This window comes from Monodelphis domestica, chromosome 3 (assembly GCF_027887165.1).
Source record: "Monodelphis domestica isolate mMonDom1 chromosome 3, mMonDom1.pri, whole genome shotgun sequence".
Lineage (NCBI taxonomy): Eukaryota > Metazoa > Chordata > Mammalia > Didelphimorphia > Didelphidae > Monodelphis > Monodelphis domestica.
The window spans coordinates 273,946,093-273,969,865 of record NC_077229.1 but is presented as its reverse complement, the minus strand read 5'-3'; the positions used below and the strand labels follow the sequence as shown (position 1 = coordinate 273,969,865).

At 36.8% G+C, this 23,773-nt stretch overlaps 2 long non-coding RNA genes across 2 annotated transcripts in view; one reads left to right on the top strand and one right to left on the bottom strand.

Moving 5' to 3' along the window:
- Positions 1 to 4,812: 4,812 nt before the first annotated feature.
- On the bottom strand, positions 4,813 to 23,665 carry LOC103096173 (uncharacterized). The gene is made up of 2 exons (XR_008917692.1): positions 23,247 to 23,665; positions 4,813 to 4,957 (listed from the first exon to the last, which is right to left on the bottom strand). It is a non-coding gene; the product is annotated as an uncharacterized LOC103096173 (long non-coding RNA).
- LOC130458391 (uncharacterized) overlaps positions 17,365 to 23,773 on the top strand; it is a 63,054-nt gene continuing 56,645 nt past the window's right edge. Inside the window, exons 1-2 of the long non-coding RNA XR_008917693.1 lie at positions 17,365 to 17,806; positions 18,626 to 18,809. This is a non-coding gene — a long non-coding RNA (uncharacterized LOC130458391). The remainder of the gene's footprint in view (positions 17,807 to 18,625; positions 18,810 to 23,773) is intronic.

The window sequence follows — 23,773 nt, the reverse complement described above, 5'->3', positions numbered from 1 at the left end:
GAACTCATACATAATTGCCAGGAAACAATATCATTAGTAGAAAAACCAAGAAATGATTTAAAAGACACTCCCCTAGAACAACCCGACATTGAAATGTATACAGATGGTTTGAGCATTAATTAATGGAGACAGGTACACCAGAGTGGCAGTAGTAACACAAACAGAGACATTATGGCACGTGAGTGCTGAAGGGGCAGAGCTAATTGCTTTATTAAATACTTTGTAAATCAGAAAAGATTAACAGGTCAATATTTACACAGATTCCAGGTATGCATTCTTAGTAATTCATGCCACAGCAGAAATTTGGAAACATAGAGGATTTTTGACAAGTGCAGGCAAAGAGATCACATATGCCAAAGTAATAATGCAACTTCTTGAGGCCATACAACTACCCAAGGAAGTGGCAATAATCCACTGTAGATCACATACAGGGGCTAATGATCACGTTTCCTTAGGAAACCATAGAGCTGACATTATAGCAAAATTTGGAGCTATAGAAGGATGTCTACATGTATTGAATTTCTCAATAGTCGAATAGGACAATTTAACTAATGCCTACAATGAACAGGAAATTCAATCATGGATAAAGAACTTAGGGATGAAACAAATAAGAGGTATATGGTTTTCACAACTAGGCAAGCCCATTCTGCCTAGTTTTCAATGTAATATATACACAAGGACACTATGGAACCCAAGCCATGATTGATTTAGTGAGATGATTTTGGACTGCACCAGGAATATCCTCATATGCCATTAGAGTTTGTCAAAAATGTAAAATTTGTATGCAGTTCAATCAAGGAGTTTACAAGACCAAAGGGTTAGGATACTCCATTTGAATGCATACAGATAGACTTTATCAATATGCCAAAAGATAAAGGGTTTAAGTATTGCCATGTCATCATAGACAGACTGACTAGATGGCCAGAAGTTTTTCCTACTAAATAGAACAATGTGGCATTTTGGTAAAAATCCTATTAAAAGAAATCATACCTAGATTTGGGATTCCCAAAATTTGACTCAGACTGTGGAATTCACTTTACTAAATCAATATTAAATGAAATTTATAAAAATCTAGGAATACAAGTAACATACCACATACCATATCATCCCCAAAGTTAAGGGCAAGTGGAGAGATTAAATAAAGACATCAAAACATTGATAGGAAAATTTTGTGCAGAAACACACCAAAAATGGACAGACATTCTTCTGTTAGTTCTGTTCAATCTTAAAACAAGACTCAGTGGAGATTTGCACATCTCTCCATTTGAGATGCTATATGGACCCACAATTTGGCAAGGAAGGACTTGTAAACCAGCTTACATTGCAATGATAGGTAGAGATTGTCAATTAACAAAATACATACAAGCTTTACAAACAAGAATAGCAGAGTTGCATGAAATGGGTTTGATACAACAAACAGTACCCCTGGATTACAATTTGTACAACATCAAACCAGGAGACATAGTACACTAAGAAAATTTCAATAGAAAATTGGCTACAGATATAAAATGGACTGGACCACATGAAGTATTGCTTACTACCCCAACAGCTATAAAAATTGCAGGGAAAGACTCATGGTTCTACTACTCCCATGTAAAACCAGAAAAATTCAACATCACTGTAACAGATATAGAAGATAATTAGACAAAAGATAGTGCTAAGAAATGAAAACAAAAACTGATTAACATAAAAAGTACACCACAAAGAAACAATAGTGACACAATATTTGAGACAACAAGATCCCAGCAGTCAAGCATGCCACAGTGAGAAGATAACTTTCCAGTTCAGAGGAAAAGCATTCCAAAGGAAAAGCATCCCAGAGGGAAAGCATCCCAGAGGAAAAGCATCCCTGAGAAAGAGATTTTAAACCAGCCCTGAGGAAAAGATTTTGAACCAGCCCAGAGGAAAAGCATCAAGAAAAGTTGCTAGAGAGAAGAAATAAAGGAAAAAGCTGAAATGGACAGCTAAGACTTTGAACTTTGTAAATTTTTTTATAAAGAGAAGAGGACAGATGGGAAATGAGACTTATATGTAAGACTGAGTGTGTTGAAATAATAAAACAAATTTAATTTCACATATTAAGGAAATAGCATGCAACATTACATAACTTGGAAGAAAAAAGAGCTCCATTAGTCAACATGAGAAGTGGAAATCTGAAGAAACTTGATAAGTATTAATTCAACACAACACTATTAGACACAAAACACAAAATCACAAACTGATATATTGGGAGACCTTGTTTAAATAAACAAGTGTCTGAAATTGCATTTATGCAAATTGTAAATATGTATATAAGTAGTTTCATAAGGTCTTAGACAAATAGAAAGACCAATCGATTTATTGGTCAGTCGTGTCAGTGTCAGACCCCATTTGAAGTTTTCTTGGCAAAGATACTAGAATACTCCAGCTCATTTTACAGCTGAAGAAACTGAGGCAAACAAGGTTAAGTGGCTTGCTTAGAGTCTCATAACTAGTGTCTGACTTTGAATTTGAATTCAGAATTTAAACAGAGAATCCTCATGTACAATATGATGTTGAGAGGTGGCCTGAGAGCAGAGATTTTACAATTTTTATTAATAATCCATTTTTTTGCTGTTATTGTTTAAACTTTGTAATTTTTGTAGAGGAAAAAAGTGATAAACTTGCAGGTCTCTTGCCATAGGCTAAATCCCAGTGAGCTTAGAACCAGATGGAAATAGCCCAAGGCTCTAAAGCAATTATATCTGGGAATAGCAATTCCCATTAGAACCCTAGTCTTACTCCCAGATCAGTCTCTGAAGCTATCATCATGAGGATCAACCCTTGTGGAGAAATGGCCTGTCATCCTCATCACAACTAACAATAGCTACTGAGCCTCTGCTATTTATGAGCAGGTAAAGCCAGGAGTCCTAGGAACAGTAGCAACCTCTATATCTTCCAGATCTGTGCACCAATGGTGGAAATGTGATCTCATAACTTCCCCTGCAGACCTTATAGCCCCTGCTTCCTTAGCAGCTTACATCTATTGAAGAATGGGAAAATTCTTGTCATTAATGCCCTTGTCACTGTCAAATAGTTCAACATCAAAAACTGATATGGATTTATTGATAGAAACGAGCTTTTTCAATGTGCCCTGAGGATCAGAGCTCCTTTCCAATTGACTTGTAGCTGAAACTTCTCTTATGTATTGTCTTCCCCTACCAGAATGTGAACTCCTTGATTGCAGGGATTATTATAATAAGCACATTTTCAAAGACTTGGACAAAAAGCACCCATGGTCTACTTGCCAAACATAAATTGAGGAGAAATAGCTAATTTACTGAATGGTAGAGTCAGGATTCAAAAAGATTCTGATTAAGACACTGAGCCAAATTGAGAAAGATGAAATTCAATAGGAATAGATGTCAAGTTCTACACTAGAATTTAAGAGAAATAAACTTCTTAAGTACTACAGGGAGGTATGGATAGATATCAATTCATCTAAAAATGTCAGGAGGAATTTAATTTTATAACCTTCAAACTCAACATGTCAGTAATGTAATATGGCTGCCATGAAAGTTAATGCTGCTACAAGTTGTATTGTCACACGGCAACCAGAAATAGGGAGGAGATACTCCCACAGTATTTACCCTCATCAGACTGGATCTTGGGTATTGTATTCATATATAGGCACTAGATTTTTGGAAAGATATTGGCAAGTTGACAGGTTTTCAGAGGAGAACAACCAGAATGATGAAAAACCTTAAGTTCATGCCATCGGTTGAAGAAATGCAAGATACTTAGTCTAGAGATGAGAAAACTTGGTGGCGGGGAGGGATAGACATAGCCATAATAACTGATATTTAAATAGTTATTTTAAGTGTTTGTGACACTTATATATATATATATATATATACACACATATATATGTGTGTGTGTATCTGCATATATCATATCTATATAACTATATATAAAATATCACTGTGACCTCATAAACTGCCCCACAAAATAGGTACTAAAAGTAGCATTAGCTCCATTTTTCAGCTGGAGAAACAGTCAGAGATGATATGTGGTTTTTCTACTCTCACATATCTAGTAAGGATCAGATACTGGGTTAGAACTTGGATGTTTCTCACACCCAATCCAGACCCTTGTCTACTACAGCAGTCTTTCATTCAGCAGTCATTTAATTAAGTGATATGCCTAGCACTTTGCTATTTTGTACCAATTCTATTACAGAAGGTAAGAATTTCAAAGGAAAAAAAGCAGGAGAGTTGAAAGTAGCTGGGGTAAGAGAGAAAGGGCTCAGAGCACAGTAGAGAAAGATCTGAGTATACTGGAATAGAATGAAACATGCCTGCTCTGGAAACCCTCCTTAAATAGGAGGGACTATTGCATCAGAAAGACAACTAGAGGGTACTGTCAACATGCAAATTCTAGGGCTGGAATGTGTTTCCAAGATTCAGAGTTCAGGCTGGAGAGGACTGAATCATGGTAGACCTAGACACCCTCATTAAATGGAGGTTCTGGGAGAGTCATGTAATCAGAGGTTATCACCACACTGAAAGGAGTCTTCACTATTCAACTATTTCAAGGGCTAATAAGTGGAAGAAGGTTTTTTCCCCCCTTCTGCTTAGCTCAGGGACAGAAATAGGAGTAATAGGTAGAATTTGTAAAGAAACAGAGGCAGGCTTGATCTAAGGGGGAAAATTGCTGACAAACTGTCCAAAAGTCTGTCTGCCCCATATGAGGATGATATTAGAAATTAAGACTTGTTATATTAGTTTAGAGGTAAGAAGTGGAGAAACTGGCTTGAGAAAGAATTTGAGTTAGAAACAAATCTGAGACAGAGTGTCAGTTTCAAATGTTGAAAGTATATAATGGTTACAGAGGGGGAAATGTAATGGTTTTTCTGTGGCAGCTACTCTCTGGGAGTGGCAGTTGGTCTTTCTGAGTGCTGGGAGCAGGTGACATCTTCTTTTATCTCTCTTCTCACTGTCTGAAGGTAGAAGGAAAAGGAAAAAAAACATGAAGGAGCTAAGTGATTTCTTTTTCCAACTTGGGAAATACTAGTAACTGTCTATTGCTGTTTCATAGATTGTTTTATCTCTGAGAAGACCAAAGAAAGACCTGGTCTTTGGTTGGACTCTAAATATGCTAAGGCTCAGAGTCGTAACTTGGTTCTTGCTAAGGCTCAGCCAGCTGACCTTTGTTATTTTGATAACTAGGAGACAATGTTAAGAATTATATACTACTTATAAGGATAATAGTGTTAGTTTATTGTAGAACAGGGAAAATTTGGGTTAGTCAGATCAGGAAGGATCAGTGTAGGTTGTGGAAAAAGGAGAAGCAGTTCCTTGCGGAACCAGGGAGTTTTATTTGGGTGGAGTTAGAATCTCTTAGAGTTAAAAAATCTTTTTATATCCTTATATTGTCAACAAATAGTTTATTTTTGTATAACAAGAGTCTCAGTGTCCTTGCACCTAGTCCTGAAGAGAAGTTCACTTATGAGCTTCATTCCACTTATATAAACTGAAGGTACTTTGTATGCACAGCAAGCAGAGTATCTAAGCAGTTTATATCCATAATCAATTCATTGACATATTATTTGTACACCCAAGAGGTAGGGAATTATTCTTTAATAGGGGTCTTGTATATAAAGGGTTGAATGTTTGTTTGTTGGATCCTTTGTAGAAAGGAAGTTTCTCTTCAAGTATGATTTGGATTAGAGGGCTTCACACTCAGATATTATTTGATTCTGTGAGACTATGGAGAGGAAGATTTTATCTCAGGATGAGGGAAAACTTCCTAAAGCAGGATAACTGGTAAAATTTCTTCTGATCAAAAATGTGGCAGAAAGGCGGGTGATTTTGTCATTTATAAAATATTTAAAAAGGAGGTAGGAATGTGGAATAAATATGGAGGCTGATGGACTTGCCTGCTTCACCTGGTAGTTTGTTGCCTCTAACTTTATTTGTGTGTTTATTAGGGAACATCTTGGGAATAAAGAGAGCCTTATTGCCCAAGGACCCTATATAATTCCTTTGCTTTTAATTTTTTTTGAGATTAGTCTATTAAATTGGTATTGCAGCTAGATGGTATGGTGGATAGAGTGCTGGGTTCAAATTTGAGTAGTTGTGTGACCCTGGACAAGTCCCTTACCCTCTTTCCTTCAGTTTCCTCATCTGTAAAATGAGCTAAAGAAAGAACTAATGATTTCTTCAATATATTTGTCAAGAAAACTCCAAATAGTGTCCCAGAGGCTTGGCTATGATGGAAACAACTGAACAACAACAATAACAACAAAAATAGGTATTGGGGATATAGACTATAGTTAGAGGTGAAAGTAATTTTTCAATGTCAAGTAATAATTTCCAGAATCAGGTACTGAAAGTATACAACATGAACAACAAAAAGCAGTCAGAAGCTAATCAGTGTTAAGCTTTAGCATTTTTTAGTTGTTTTTTTTTTCTGGTTTCCTGGCAGAGTTGGTATCTCCTAGATCTAGGTTATATAGTAAAGAGTTTAAAGCCTGTCTTTGTCCATGAGAGGCTTATTAAATTCCAACCCCTCAAGAGAAGAGCAGAGAGCAGCAAATGGCCCTAAAGAGGCTAAAGTAACTGAAACCAGGAAATTGTAACAGCTCAGTGACCATGAGAGCAACTGAGATAGATACCTAGCAGAGAGAATATGATGGAAATTAAAGACATTATTAGCCTGGGTGAGGCAAAATGATGCCCAGGCAGCAGCAGAGAGCAACACAATGTCAGCATCAGAAGATCTAAGCAGCCAGGTAGCTTTGGAGTTATGAATTGTCCCAATCATTAATGTATCTCTGACCACTCCTATCCCCAAATGTGTGTACTCAATGTACCATAAGTTTTTGGAATATATTTCCTTAAGTATATTCTCTGGCTACACATATTCCTTATGTGTTAGTCAGTCAACTAGACTTATTAAGCACCTACTATGTGATCAAGTTGTCAGTGGTCAAAGTTGTCAGATGTGGAGTCAAAGATTCATCTTTCTGAGTTCAAATCTGGCCTCAGATATTTTAAGCTGTATGACCATGAGCAACGTATTAACCTTGTTTGCCTCAGTTTCCTCATCTCTAAAATAAGTTGGAGAAAAAAATGGCAAACCACTCCAGTATCTTTACCAAGAAAACTCCAAATGGTGTCACAAAGAGTAAGATATGACTGAAATAATTGAAATATAAAATGTGTTAGTATTAATCTCAGAAGACTGATTTTTGGGTAAGAATATAAACTTGTTGATTATATCAGATTTATTAGTTAGGACAGCATAATAATCAACAAAATGATCTAGGTCTTCATGGCTCTCCTGTGACCAGGTACCACCAGAGCTGTGTCAGGCAGCCCAATAAATAAAATTTTAGGAGTTCATTATTCAGTCCCTCCCTTGACCATCCCAAGTCATCTTTAATTGGTTATAGCTAATTAAAAGGTGCTCCATCAATCTATCCATCCCTGTCCCTACAGTGGAGAGAGGAAAAGAACCTGCAGGAAAAGAACCGTTATCTCTTTCATTTATTAGCAAAATTCTGTTAAAAAGGAAATCTTTCTTTAGAATTCCCAAATTCCCAAAAACAAATGCAAAAAGGAGCAGACTAGATAGTAACTCTGACCCAGATTTCAGACAGGAATATATGGTAATTCTCCCTAATATATAAGAATTAGTATAGTATATGAAAAATAAATTCTTATGTCAGATACTCTGTTAAAACACTGAGAATACAAAGAAAGGAGGAGAATCTGCTTTCATGAAGATCATAGTCTAATGGAGGAGACAACATACAAAGTATGTACAGACATAATTTGTACAGAATCAGTTGGGTGTGATCTCAGAGGGAAGACACCAAGATTAAGTAGGACTGGGAAAGGAAGATGGGACTTTAGTTAATACTTGAGGGAGGCCATGAGATAGAGAGGAGCAGGATGCGTTTTCTAAGTATGAGGAAACAGCTGGTGACCATGGTCAGAGTTGGTAGACGGAGGGTCGTATGTGAGGAGCGGTAAGGAGGCCATTCTCTCTAGAATGCAAAATATGAGGAATATGGAATAAGGAGATTGGGAAGATAGGGACTAGGTTATGGAGGGGTCTGAAAATAACCTCCACATATGTTCTCATACCACATGTATTCTCCAATGAATATTCTTTCCCCAATGGTTGTGTGACAAGATGTAAGGAAGTACTCCATGTGGGCATGTGGAGGAGAATCTTTTCTTTTAATTTTATTAGCTATTCTAGTTCATTAAATATGTCCTTTAGTAGGCTGGTAAAAGTGCACAAGGAGGCAGAGCCTTGTGAATTATGGTTCTGAGTGGATTCTGATCCAAAGAATGCCTCAGGCCTAGAGGAGCATCTCTGGAGGCCCAGATGTGAGGGAGACTTTGGATACCCTCTATGCTTAGAGCTATCCAAAAGGACAGTGAGTTTTCTCAGGAAATAATGGGTTCCTTACCATTGGAAGACTTTGTACAGGCACAAAGTGGTCACTTTTTAGAGACACTGTGGAGCAGATTTCTGTTCAAGGGGATTTTGGATCAAGTGACCTCTGACATTCTTGTCAGTTCTAGAGTGAATGCTGTGATTCTGTGAAGAACTAGGATTTAATTAGAGATGAAAATAATTTTCTAACCTCAAGCAATAATTTCTAGAGTCAGGTAACATTTACTACTGCTCAGTTTTTGCTTTATTTGAGGGTGCTAGTCTAGGCACATGCTAATGAAGAGGCACAAGGGTGGTGGCATCATCAGAGGAGAGAAAATGCATATGCAAGAAATGCTATGAAGGCAAAATTGATGGTACTTGCCAGTGAGATGGTCCAGTGGGGAGAAGGGGTGAGAGAGAGTGAGGAGTTGAGAATGACCCGTAGGTTCTGAGCCCAGTGGCCTGGAGGGATGGAAGTACCTTCATCATTACTAGAGAAGTTCAGAAGTGGGAGAGAGAGTTGGGGAAAGATAATGATCTTCCATCCATTGGAAGAGGGATTTGACTTGTTCTACTTCTTAGAGAGAAGGATTTGGATCAATGGGTGAAAGCTGCAAAGAATTCAATTTAGTTTTGATAAGACAGATTAAAAACAACTTCATGAACAATTAGAACCATCTAAAAGTAGAATAGAATTGACTGCCTTGAAAGTACTAGGTTCTCTGACTTTTGGGGTCCTCAGGTAAAGACTGGCTGACCACTGACAGAGATATTGTAGAGGACCTTCATCATCAGATATGGATTGGATATAATCTCTAAGGTTTCTTTTGGGGGTTCTGTGATTCTTCTCCAGCTGGGATTATTTAAATGAGGTACTATCTGAAGGTTCAGGTAAGAGATAAATTTATAGATTTTGATCTACAAGAGTCCTTTTCTTCAAGTTCTTTCCAGATCTAAAATTCCTTTGTTCAGTTTGGTAAATTTTGGTGGTTTTTTTGCCTTATATCTTTTTTGTGGTAAATTTCTTGGAGAAGATAACCATTTCCTTCATTACTGTAAAAGTTAAACTGATATGAAGAGACATCAGCCAAAAATCCAAGAAGTACAAGGTGAGCCAAATTAAATTTTCCAATCTTTTTTTTTTTTACATATCTTTAGTTCACTGTGGTAAAATAGAATATGTAAAATACTATCAAGGTACCAGGGACTACTGTATAAATTATTTCCTCCCTTGTATTAAGGGATGGTTGTTTCAATACTTATAAAGAACCCTCATGACATCATCTCCCTCTCTCCAACTTTTCTCTGGTCTCCAAGGTAAAGATGATTTTTTTTCATCAAAGTCAACCCCCCCTAACATAGCTATCACCTTTCAACACTTTTTGTGGATTGCCCTTAAAATCAGTCAGTCAGTAAACATTTATTAAGCACAGGCTCTGTTTCCAGACAGTATGCTAAGCCCTGGGGATATAAAGAAAGGCAAAAAGTAGCCCTTTCTCTCAAGGAACTTACAATTTAGTAGGAAAGATAACATGCAAACAACTATGTACAAACAAGATACATATTGATTACATTGGGAATTATCCCTCTCCCTCAATCTTCCCCCCAGGTCTCCCTATTCTTAAAGTATTTTTCCTTGACCTTGACCTTACCATCCTCTCAAATGAATATCCTCTGTTTTTATTTCCTTTCACAGTCAAACCCTTAGGAAAAGTTGTCTACTATCATTACCTCCACTTCTCTCACTGACTCCTCAAACTTAGTTTGGTTTCTGACCACATCACTTAATTGAAACCTCTCTTTTTGAAGCTACCAATGGCTTCCTTAAATGTCAAAACCAATTATTTTCCTTAGTCCTTATCCTTCTTGACCTTTCTGCTGCATTTTATACCGATGATGACCCACCACACCTGGAAAGTCTCTTTTCTGTTTTATCCTCTCATTTCTTTGATCTTTCCTCGGAATCCTTTCATGGATCACTGTCCATACCACAGCACCTTATTGTGTCTGTACATTCAAGGCTTTGTTCTCAGCTTTCTTCTAATTCTAAATACTTTTTCTTAGTCACCTTATATGTTTTCAAAGTCATCCCTAAGCTGATGACTTACATGTTAATATATGCATCTTCTCTCCTTTTCTTATGTCAAAATCCTTTAGCATCAATGTCCATCCTCTTGTTTTTTCTAGTTTTTGACAATGAGGTGGTCCTTTTTTGTACTAAGACCAACCCCTCTACATGTGACCTTAATCCTATCCTTTTCTTCTCTAACCAATTTCCCTCTCTCTTTCTTTCTTTCTTTCTATCTCTCTTGCTTCCTTTCTCTCTCTTTCTCTCTTTTCCTTCCTTCCTTCCTTCCTTCCTTCCTTCCTTCCTTCCTTCCTTCCTTCCTTCCTTCCTTCCTTCCTTCCTTCCTTCCTTCCTTCCTTCCTTCCTTCCTTCCTTCCTTCCTTCCTTCCTTCTCCTCAATTTCTAATTACTACAAAAACTACAATGAATATTTTTGTACAGAAAGCTCCTTTTCCCTTTTTTAACCTCTTATAAAAAGCAATTATTAAGCACCCACAACATTCCAGGCACTGTGGTAAGCCTTTTACTTACTTTAGAGATCCTTTACTTACTTCTTGCTTACCAAATACATTTCAATTCAATTCAATGCAACAAGCATTTATTAAGTTAGCAGTATGAACAAAGACACTGCACTAGAACCTGAAGATATTTGGTAATTATATATTATATTACATTTGTTTTTGAATAGTGAGAAGATAACTTCAGCATATTACCAATAATTATTTGTGTATGCAAGAAGCAACATAAATATTTTATCCAAAATATTAATGATTGAAAAAAAGGGGTAAACCGGATTTATAGCAAAATCAGGGCATAATTGCTGGACAGGCAGCCTATGTTCTGTCCTGCCATCCATTTGGTTCAATTCTATAAAAATGTATTAAATGTCTATTGGGACAATTTACTGGGTTAGAGGCTGAGATGCAAAGAGCTTTAGAGCACTGAATGACTCTCCTCCTAAGATTTATGAGAGAATCTAAATAAGAACAGCAATGGATGAGAAGACATGGAGTAGGGTGGAGTGTGATCTGTACTATGAGAGTTAGAACATTCACTGTGCTTATAAATCCACAGAAGGACCAAAGTTCTTCCCCACTAGACTTAACTTCATGAAGGCAATGTTTTGTTTAGACTTTGTATCTTCCTTATTACCTAGCATAGTGTTCTGTACTTAGTGGGTGCATAATAAATGCCCACAAAATTGAACTCATTGATCATAGGTTATAATGTTTTCTTGATGAGGCTATCAATGATATGGTTCTGATGTCATCAGAATTTCCAAGGTGGTGCTGTCTGTATGGGCACTTTATTTAACAAGTATTTATTAAACCCCCACTGTGTGCTCATTGGGGATAGAAAGAGAAAAATGAAACAGTTTCTTCTTTCAAGGAGGTTACATGTTATTGGGGTTACTCTTTAAGCATGGATAAGTAAATACTAAGTATAAACAAAAATACATAATAATTTGAAGAGGGAAAAAGTATTAATAACTGAAGAGCTCAGGTAAGACTCAACATAGGAAAAGACACTGGAAAGGAATCTTTTTTCTCCCTTAAACTCTTACCTTCCATCTTAAAATTAATACCAAGTATGGGTTCCAAGTCAGAAAAGTGGTAAGGACTAGGCAGTAGAGATTAAGTGACTTGTCCATGGTCACAAATCTAGGAAGTGTCTGAGGCCAGATTTGACCTCAGGACCTCCTATCTCCATGCCTGGTTCTTTATTTACCGAGCCACCTAGCTGCTCCCCTCTCTGAGAGGAATCCTGTACGAAGCATTAATTGCTCTACTGTTGGACAGGGTCAGTCATGATTTGGACAAGGGGTTAATGCTTAGTAGTCAAATTTAGCATGTTCATCATGTTTAAAATCACCTAACTGAATTATGCAGACAACATATTGCCATCTTGGATAATGCCAGATCAGTATGAAAGAATAGAATACTTTGTTAAATCCTTTACTAAAGATAAATTATATCTATGATATTCCCTTGGTTTGCCAGTCTAATATTCCTATAGGAAAGAGAAGTGAGTGGGCAGCTAGGTGTCTCATTGGATCAAAAGTCTGTCCTAAAGAAGCTCTGGGTTTAAATCTGACCTCATATACTTCCTAGCTGTGTGATCCTGGGCAAGTCACTTCATCCCCATTGCCTAGCTCTTCTGCCTTGCCAATACACAGAATTGATTCCAAGATGGAAGCTAAGGGTTAAAAAAAAAAAAGAAAGGGAAATGAGGTAATAGTAAAGAGGAAATGGCAAAGAACTGCTGGCCCTTTGTGATCCCCATTTCCTTTTCTAGGAGTCTACTAACTATTCCTTTAATAACATTCTAAAAATTTTCCTGGCATCAAATTAATATTGCTGGCTCATAGTTTTGAGATTTCATTCTCCTTTTAAAAAAGAAAGAAAGTAAATCATTAGTGCCAAAAAAAAAAGGTAAGAAAATTCATTTCTTAAAGATTTTTATGTCATTTTAGTATAGGGATTGTCTTCCTTTTCTTGTTTGGAGTTAAGGAAGCTATCTTTCTGAAACCTTGCTCTTGTGAAAAGACCCACCAAAGGGCAAATAATTGTAATCATCATAACTAACATTTATATAGTGCTTACTAAGTGCCAGGCACTGTGCTAAAGTGCTTTACAATCAATATTCATTTAATCCTTGCAATAAATCTGAGAGGTAACTGCTATTATTATCTCCATTTTACAAATGAGGAAACTAGGACAAACAGATTAAGCGACATGACCAAGGTCACACAACTAATGTCTCGGGAAGGATTTGTACTCAGGTCTTACTGATTCCAGGACTGCACTATCCAACTGACCCCTAAAACAGAGATGAATCAGAGATACAAACCTGAGGGTTCAATATCTTTCTGATCTTCTTCAGTCTTCCTTCTCCCCTCCTGCCTTAGATGATTTCAGTGGTCATTTTCTGGATGTGGTGCTATCCAATACTTCTGGTTCCTTTTCTATTCCCTAAGAATGTAAGGATACCCATTCTCAAGATAACTCTTTCCCTGGCTTAAGGCAACCCCTTTGATATGACCCAGACCTCTCTTCACCCTGTCTCCTTCAGTGTGCAGCTTGGGAAAGGAGAAGTTATCAAGGCAACTTCCTTCCTGAGGGAACACTAATCTTTATTTTGATTTCTATTTTGGAGCTGCCATTAAGTGCTGCCATGTTGTCCTTCACTGCCATGTAGCAAAAAGGATTTTTTTTTATCCCAGAATCTTGGACAGAAACTTTCACATTGCCTTAGAGTAGAGTGGAATGTGGCCAGATATAGCCTTTCCTTCTCTTCCCAAAGAAACATTTTGTTGTTTTTAAATCATGAAAGGTAGGCACCCTTCATCTTGAACTGGGAAAACCATGCACCTCTCCTTTGGTGCTGAGTTTCCTGAACAAACAGCGAATTAACCATTTTTTCATTTCTCACTACATCAGCAGGTCAAAACTGTGTAGGAAGTAAAAACTTAAGGCATTTTCCTTATGTTGTATATGACCACATTCCACATGGGTGCTTCATGATCAGGAATACCCTGTGTTCCTTGTATTTCAGTGTCACCAAGACCCTGGGACTCAAAGTCTTTTATTGTACTAAAGAAATCTGCCAAGCAGCCTTTGGTTGTATGCATCAGGATAAGTAGCCAGACAGCAGGCGGAAAACAGAACAAATCCTGTGACTGAGGGCACTCTTGGCTCATGGAACAATCTATCTGTTCTCTGAGATTCTTGTCCAGTACGTCAACAAATTTGTTTTTGTTTAAAGACTTTCCCACACGAGCGACTGCCAAGTTCAGAGAGCTGCTCTTTGAGATTGATCTTGGTTTTTTTGGAAGGAGAGATGAGATTATATAATAAGCAGTATTGGGCTCCATCAGGGACTTAAGAGATGCTGTTTCAGTATGTGTAAATCTAAGGCACTGAGACAGTGGGTATAAGGGGGAGAGGGAGAAAACTAGTTCACGGGAAAAAAAAAAAACCCAACCCAGTCTTTACTTCATACACTTGTCTCTAAGTTTATCAGACCTCCTGGGACTCAAGTTCTGTGGGGAGATGGTTCAAAGAACATTCTGTGGTGATTTAAATTGTAGCTACCTACTTGTTAGACAAGGATGATTTTTACTTTTTTTAAATCCTTACTTTCTGTCTCAGTAACAACTCTAAGACAGAAAGGCAAGGGCTAAACAAAGAAGGTTAAGTGACATGCCCAAGTTCTCACAGCTAAGAAGTGTCTAAAGCTTGATTTGAACCCAGGTCCTCCCAATTCTAGGACTGACTTTCCATCTACTGTGCCACCTACTTGTCCCCGCTGATTTTTACTTTTAAGATTCCTGACCTATAGATTCTTAGTTGTGCTTCTCTGGGCAAGATGCTTAGCACTGTTTGCTTCAGTTTCCTCATCAGTAAAATGAGCTGCAGAAGAAAATGACAAACCACTCCAGAATCTTTGCCAAGAAAATCAATCCCAAAGAGATCATGAAGAGTGGGGTATGTCTGAAATGACTAAATGACAACAACAATATATACTAGATATTTTACTAAGCACTGGGGGGATAAAGAAAGTAAGAATCATAGTTCCTGTCCTCAAGAAATTCCTATTCGAATGGAGGAGAAAACATGCAAATAATCAGAAATACTCAATATTGATGCAAAGTAGAAGTAAATGTCAGAGGGAAGATATCAGTAACTGGAGGAACTAAGAAAGGTCTCCCAGAGAAAGTAGTATTTGAACTGAATATTGAAAGAAGCCAAGGAAACTAAGAGGTAAAAGCAGGGGTAGAGTACCCCAGGCATGGGAGGCATCCAATGCAAAGACACAGAGGTGGAAGATGGAGGGGGTTATTCAAGAAATAGCAAGTAGTCCAGTGTAGTGGGACTGCAGAGATCATGGAGAATAAGTGTAAGAAGACTCAGGTCAGAAAGACCCATGCTGTAGTTTTACATGACCCAATAGGTAATTTGGAGCCACTGGAATTAATTGAATAGAGAATGACTTAGTCAGATCTAAGCTTTAGGAAAGTCACTTTTTTTTGTAAAGATAATTTATTTTTATCAATTACATATAATAACAAATTTCTACATAAGTTTTCTGTAATTATATGATTTAAATTGCCTCCCTCTATCTTTTCCCTTCCCCTTACCAGAGCTAGTGAGTAATTTGATTTGGATTATATGTGTATTATCATGCAAAACATATTTCCATATTATTCATTTTTTGTAAGAGAATGCCTATATAAAACCAAAATCCTGAAATTAAAACACAAATAAATGAAAGTGAAAAAGTGTATACTTTGATCTGCATTCTAACTCCAACAGCTCTTTCTCTGGAAACATTCTTTGTCATAAATCCTTCAGAATTGTCTTGGCATTGCCGAAAGTAGTTAAGTCTTGCACAGTTGATCATTCTACACTATTGTTGTACAATGTTTTTCTGGTTCTGCTTATTTCATTCTGCATCAGTTCATGTAGGTCTTTCCAGTTCTTTCTGAAATCATTCTGTTCTTCATTTCTTTTAGCACAATAGTATTCTATCACCGTCATATATCACAATTTACTCAGCCATTCCCCAATTGATGGGCATTCTCTCAATTTCTAATTCTTTGCCACCACAAAAAGAGGTGCTATAAGTAATTTTGTTTAAGGAGGTCCTCCCCTCCCCTTTTGTCTCTTTGGGATATATACCTAGTAGTGGTATTACTGGATCAGAAGGTATTCATTGTTTTATAGCCTTTTTGGGCATAGTCCAAAATTGCCCTCCAGAATGGTTGGATCAGTTCACAACTCCACAAACAATGCAATAAGATCCTAATTTTGCCACATCCCCTCCAACATTAGGAAATGTTGGCATTTTGTCACTTTGGCAGCTGAATGGAGGATAGATTGGGGTTGGGGGGAGATATGGCAGTAGGAGTAATCAGAAGATTGAATCCACTCTTTTAAGTAGTTTCTATACCTTTCTTTTTAGGAACATCCTACTTACTAGAAATTTCTTACTGGAAAAAGTCTATATAAATTTGGAATAATAAGCAATACACCAATAAAACCACAACCACTTAATAAGCACCCACTCCATACCAAGTACTGTTCTATGACCAAAATGAAATATTCCTTACCTTCAAGGAACTTTTGTACTAATGAGGAAGATGAGATATATACATAAATAAGCACAGACCAAATAAAAATAAGCTATTTGTGGGGATAAAAACGACATTGTAATCTGAGGGGAATCAGAAAGGGCCCCATTATAAGATTCAGTGTTTTAGCTGAACTCTGAAGAATACTTAAGAATTCAAAGAGGCAAAGGTAAGGAAAATTTCACTTAGTCTTTTTACAAAGTAGGAGGCAAACATGCTTTGAGCTGCATATGTTAGCCATTAAAAATTACATTTGAAAATACCCTTACCTTCTGTCTTACAGTTGATACTAAGTATTGACTTGGACAGAAGAGTGGTAAGAAGTAGGTAAATGGGTTAAATGATTTGCCCAGGGTCACACAGCTAGGAAGTATCTGAGACCAGACAAAAATGACATGTTTAGTACACACATTAGCCATTCAGAAATAACTCTTTGCATCAGTTATCCACACTTTCTAGAAAGAAATTGACTTTTTTTTGGTAGAGTAAATACTCAACCTTCCATTCAGTGGAGTTACTTAGATTTTCCCCTCTTTTGTCTTCTCCTTCCTCTCCATCTACCCCAAACCAGTTTGTCTCTTGATACTATACAAGCTCTTTAAGATCTAGATCAGTTGTTACATTTTCCATGAAACCTTCCTTGATATCTCCATCCAGAAAATATTAATAACGAATGATATTACCAGCTACTGTTCTCAGAGTACTTTCTACTCTTCTTACTCCATTTTAAAATTCTGATGTGTTATATGTATTTGTGACATATCATCTATTCCATTACACTATGATTCTCAAAGGCAGGAAGCTGTTTATTTAACTCTCAGCCTAAGATCTCACATACTGTAGGCACTTAATAGATGTTTATGGAATAATGATGTGAATCTGTCAATTAATCTATGTGAGGGCTATATGAGCTCCTAGAGATACCATGAAGGGTTAGGTCACAATGTAATTGAATGGTCACAGAGTTTACTGCCTAATAGATGGAGATGAAACAAAAAAATAATCCTGTGACCATAAACCCTAGGGCAATCTCTATGAGAATAGAGAGGGAAAGATCACAATGTTTACACATTGCTCTTTTCAATTAAGCCACATTCATTGACCAACAATTTCATTGAGGTCATTGGGTAGATTCACAGTAAGGTGTTGGAGGTAGGCTGAGGAAATTTTTAGCTCCTTGATTCACTTATGAGGTGAGCAATATGGAGGATAGATCACCATAATGAAGAACTGCCTAAGTGATACCATGCTGAGCAGAATAATAATAATGATGATGCAATAACTAGCATTACTATAGCACTTTAGGTATGGCAAATATTAGTTCAGTATTGATAAAACACTTTATAGCTATTATCTCATTTGATCCTCACAACATCCTTGGGAGAAGAACTCTATTATTATTATTCACATTTTACATGTCAGGAAAGTGAGGCAGATAGTTTAAGAAACTTGTCTTTTGGCTGAGGTCAAATTCAAACTTGAGTCTGATGCTCTGATGTAATCACTAGTTGAATGTAAAAATTTCATATGATGCTACTATTCATATTGACTGAAGGAAAACAAATACTTTGACAGATACCTGCAAAGTCTTCAGCAAGAAATGGGATTCTGTTCAGTATGATATGCTATCAAGGGAAAGTCTGTTAGCATTGCATGGATATGGCCTGTTTTTGACTCATTGATAAAACATGAGATTGGGGAACCATGCAAATGTGGGAGACATCAACTCAGGACTAGATGATCTCTGAAGTTCATTCCCAACTTTCCAGCTTTTCTTTCTATGACTTAAAAGACAATTCATGATCCTTTGACTAAAATAACTAAGAAAGCAAAACTTGTTGCCATTTCCCACAAGAATACTTTAACAACAAAAATATCCTGAAACATATCATATGTACTCCCACATGGCAGGAAGTGGTTTCTCCAAAACAGGAATAGAAGAGAAACCCTATTAAGCTTACATGCAAGTCAAGGCCGTCCATCTGTGTAATTACTCAATCCTTTCTTCTCAGACCTATAGAGTATGATGAGAACAAAGGTATAAACTCCCTGTATTTTTGAAGATACCCTCTCCACCCATACTTTCTTCCTGGAGCTAAAGACAACGGAATTCAACGAGAACTTTCCCTACATCCTCTTAGGTTCCCAGTGATTTTGAGTTTTAGAGGAGGATTTTATGGAAAGATCTGTAATTTGGTAAGTAATTGACATTTCTAATGGCACTTTTTAGTTTAAACTTAAGGCCCAGGGACTAAAATAATATGTAAAATTTCATAAAAGGGGAAGATTGCTTTTCCATCCACTCTAAACTTTCTCATAGTTTTATATTGCTGAAGTGCTGTCTTCATTCTTTTAAAATTAATTTTAATTGATATTTTTCTTTTATATTTCTATGGTTTTCCCAATGTTTTTCCCTTAGAGAACCATCCCATATAACAAGTAATATTTTTAAAGACAAAAAAATGACAAAAATAGCATAGCATGAATACATTTATAAAGTAAGAAATGTGTGCAATGTGCAACACTTGTGGACCTCTCACCTCTGCAAAGGGGTAGGGTGGATGTATATTCTCATTTCTCCTCTTTTGGACCACATTTGTTCTCTATAATTTTGCAACATTCACTTTTGTTTTGTGTTTGTGTAGTTTATGTCATTGTCCTTTTATATATATATATGTAACTATATATGTATATAATCATGTATGTTATTTTCTTGGTTCAATTTACTTCACTGTACATTAGTTCATGTAAGTCTTTTCATGCTTCTCCATATTCATCATATTCATAATTTTCCCTAGCAGAATAATATTCCATTATTCATGTACCACATTTTGTATAGTTATTCCCCATTTGATGGACATCCATCTGTTTCTAATTCTTTGCTGTCACAAAAAGTAAGTACTATCTTTTTGTCCAATGTATTTGGGAATGAAAAAAAAATCCATGCCATCAAAAGCCTAAACATACATAATAGCAGTTGATGTCCTCTGGATGATCATGAACTTGACTGATAACAAGTAATCTGTATATTTGATACAAATGCTGTTTATCCCTCAGTTCTCAAAGAAGCTCATTGACATTATGGGATGATATCTTGTTTTGCAAGTAAACTGGATTTCAGTGAGGCAGAGTTGCACAAAATCATCAACCTCACTCTCTCTTCCTTAGTCACCAAAGTCCCGTGGCAAGACAAAAGTCAAGATAATTGGCAAAGGCCAAGAATGCAGGGGATGACCTTGGCATCTATGATGTCTGACTAAGCTCTAAGCATTCCATGGTACCTGCTTCAGTCACCTTCATGAACATTGGAAAAGAGTTCCCATCAACCCATTCTGCAAGTAATTTCTCAATACTCTCTTAGAATTCCACATGAAAAATTTCATTCTTAATTAGCGTTAGGACAAGCAGAGGACAAATACTGGTACAGGGACTATTTTCCCCCCTACCTGAGCTAGCATCATGGAAGTAGTCTCCAGTAGACTTTGGAGGCTACTTAGTAATCATCAGTAAAGAAGAGCCCAGGATTTCAAGCTCTGGGTGCAAGTGGTCTAAGAAAACTGTTTTTAGAGTGTTTTTAAGGACAGCACAAAACTCCAAGTATCTAGAAAGCTTGTCTCTTGAAAAGAAGAGACTCTCAAACACCTTTTATAGTTTAATTTCTTTTGCTAATGAATTAAATGGCAAAAAGGTATGTACAATCACATAGCCTGGAGGTGGTATATGATCTCAGATGTGATCCTTGGCTAATCAATACTTCTCTGATTTCCTTGATAAGTCATTATCCATCCTCCTCTTGAACACTTCCAGATCACCATCTTTACTTTCAACTTCAAGTACTTTCTCAATACTTTCTTGGAGTAACACATGAAAAATCTCATTCTCATTTGATTCTCTTCTTTTTAAAAAAATATAAACTTTTTTTGGGTCAAATGATGTCTTCTCTAGTGCAAGGAGGGAAGGGAGGAAGGAAAATACTTGAAAATTATAATGCAATTAACAAATAAATTAAAAGAAAAAAAAACCAAAAAATTGTTGCTTAGAACCCTAAGAGTTTCAATGATTTGTCCAAAGTATGTGTCAGAGGCAAGTCTTGAAATCAGGTTGTCATGGCTTCAAGGTCAGCTTTCCATGTTGCCTCTCCATATACAGATAAATGTGTGTGTGTGTGTGTGTGTGTGTGTGTGTGTGTGTGTATAATACAGTCATCCCTTGCTATATTGTGGTTCATTTATCGCAACTTCATGGTATCATGTTTTGTTTTGTTTTTAAACCCTACCCTTCCAACTTAGAATCAATTGGTTCTAAGACAGAAGAGTGGTAAGGGCTAGGCAATGGGGATCAAGTGACTTGCCCAGGGTCACACAGCTAGGAAGTGTCTGAGACCAGATTTTAACCTAGGACCTCCTGTATCTAGGTCTGGCTCTCAATCCACTGCACTAACCAGCTGCCCTTGCATTGTGGGTTTAAAAACATCCAATTCTGTATCATGGAGTTTTTGCTATATTGTAGGATTTTGTGGATGAATACCATAGTGTATATGACCGAAATGCAGTACACCACTACTGCTTGAGCAATTTTGCCAACGTGAGATTGTACACAAAACACTATTGGAATAAGAGGTGACCAGAATGCTGATTGCTTCAGTGACTGTAGGTTTAAGAGTGTGGAAAACAGTTATAGGAGAATGTGAAGAGTTTATAAAGCCTTAAAATATTTATAAATAATAAAATGAATATAATGCCACTATTTGGCAGATTTGCACCTATTGTGGGGGTCTCTGGAATGTAATTCCTGTGATAGTTGAGGGATCACTGTATATACCTTTTAACATAAGTCATTTCCCAGTGTAATGCTTCACTAGACCATCCTTTATAACACAGAAAAAATATATATAAGCAAAACCAACTGCATCTGAGGGCATCTATATTCAGGGTTTCCCACCTCTCTACCAAGAAGAGGAACCTGGGTTTTGTCGTTTGCTCTCAGGGTCATTGGTCATTATAATTAATTAGAGTTTGTGTGACTTGGAAGACTTGTTTTTATTTATATAGTATTCATTGATGGTATAGTCTTATTCTAAAGGCACACAAACCAGTTTTCCCTTATTTTATACACATATACAAATGTATTTATGTGTGTGTATGTATGTATATTATATATATATATAGTTTCACTTCTTTGCTACTATTTAAAATATGCCTAAGGTAGTTACAATTAAAATTATTTTGAGAGGCTGGCTTTGGGTAAGAATATTAACTTATTAATTAATTAGGCTAGCATTATAATTAATAAAGTGATAGGTCAGGGGCCTCCTCAAATGACCAAAGACCCCAAAACTCCATTAGGTGGATCTATAAATAGAGTTTTAGGAGCTTATTATCCAGCTCCTCCCTTGGACACCTCAGGATGCCTCCAGTTGGTAAATAGCTAATTAGGGAGTGGTCTATCAAACCATCCACTCTTCCTCACCCCCATGTGACAAAGATCATGCAGAGAATCCTTGCCTCACTTTTCAATTAACCAAATTTTGTTAAAAGGAAGACATTCATTGGGAGTCCTTAGGACAAAGAAAATACAAAAAGTGGTAGACTGGATGATAGACTATGACCCAGACCCCAGACATAAAAATATACAGAAATTCCCTCTTATCTATGACTCTTATATAGAAATTAACATAGCATATGAAAAACAAAATCTCACAATGCATTATTCATTAATATATTTAATATCATAAATAATAGATCAGTGTAATCATCAATTAAAAATAATATATGATAAAAATAGTGCATATATATGTGTGTACATATTTTAAGTGATAGCAAAGAACTGGAGACTTGAGAAAATGCCTATGAAGCAGGCTTCTTTAAACCCTTCACAATCTAGCTCTAGCCTATATTTACAGGCTGATTCCACATTGCTCTAGCCAAACCAGCCTTCTTGCTGGCCATTCGTGATATTGTATGTATGTGACATCTTGCTGATGGTGACATTCAGTCTCCTGCCTCTATGCTTTTTTATCAGTTAGCATCCCAAGTCTAGAATATTCTTCTTCCTTATGTGTACTTTCTGGAAACATTCAACCCCTTCAAGGCTCTGCTGAAGTACCACTTCTTTCAAGAGACTGTTCTTGGGTCAGCTGGGTTGCTCAGTGGATAGAGAGCCAGGCCCAGAGACAGGAGGTCTTGGGTTCAAAGCTGACCTCAGACACTTCCTACCTGTGTGACCCCGGCAAATCACTTAACCCCCATTGCCTAGCCCTTACAATTTTTCTACCTTGGAACCAATAGACAGTATCGATTCTAAGAAGGAAGGTAAGGGTTTAAAAAAAGGAAAGAAAGAAAGAGAAAGAAACATGCTAAGTGAACTAGCATGAACTCTGGTTTGGGTTGGCCTGCCTTGCCTGAGTGTGGAGGCTGGTGAAAGATGGCTTTTTTCTCTTTTGGCCACAATAGACAGCAGACACTGACCACAATCCTTGTTGAATCATCTTTCTATTAAGTGTTTCTGACTATGGAATTCATTCTATTTTTTCTCCTCAGAATTAAAAAAAATCCTTTTCCTTTAATAGTTGGTAACTGACTAGGCACAGAATTTTCTTCCTTAGCTCATACGAATGCTAAAGTGACTACTTACTCCTTTGGCTTCCATAATTGTGTTTTCTTCTTATTTTCTTCCCACATGTCTGAATACTCCTCAGTTTCTTTTGCAGGGTCTTTATCCATCAGCTACCTGCTAGGCATGATTAATTCTTCCAAATTTCCTGTGATTAAGTCTGGAGTAGCAGATCTTCTCCATGGTGCTTTTGTCCCCTGAAAGAATATCACTAAGGCAAGTTATTAAAGGGTCACTGCCATAGTGATGTAAAACCACTAGACTCTTTGAAACTACCTACTGTTTGTCAATCCAACCTAGATCCAAATGTATATTCAATGAGAAAGATTTTCTGCATGTCCTTTGTTCCCCATCATTTTGGAATTAGGTGAAAAATTGGTGCTTCTTTTGAGTTCAGTCTCAGTCACTGTTTACTGACCCAAATGCCAGATCCAAAGGATGTACACTGAAAATCAATACCGTTGGACCTAAACAAAATGGTTTTTGCTTCTATAGCTAGAAAAGTTTCATTGTTCTATTCTTTGTTTTTTTTTAATTTAATTTAACTT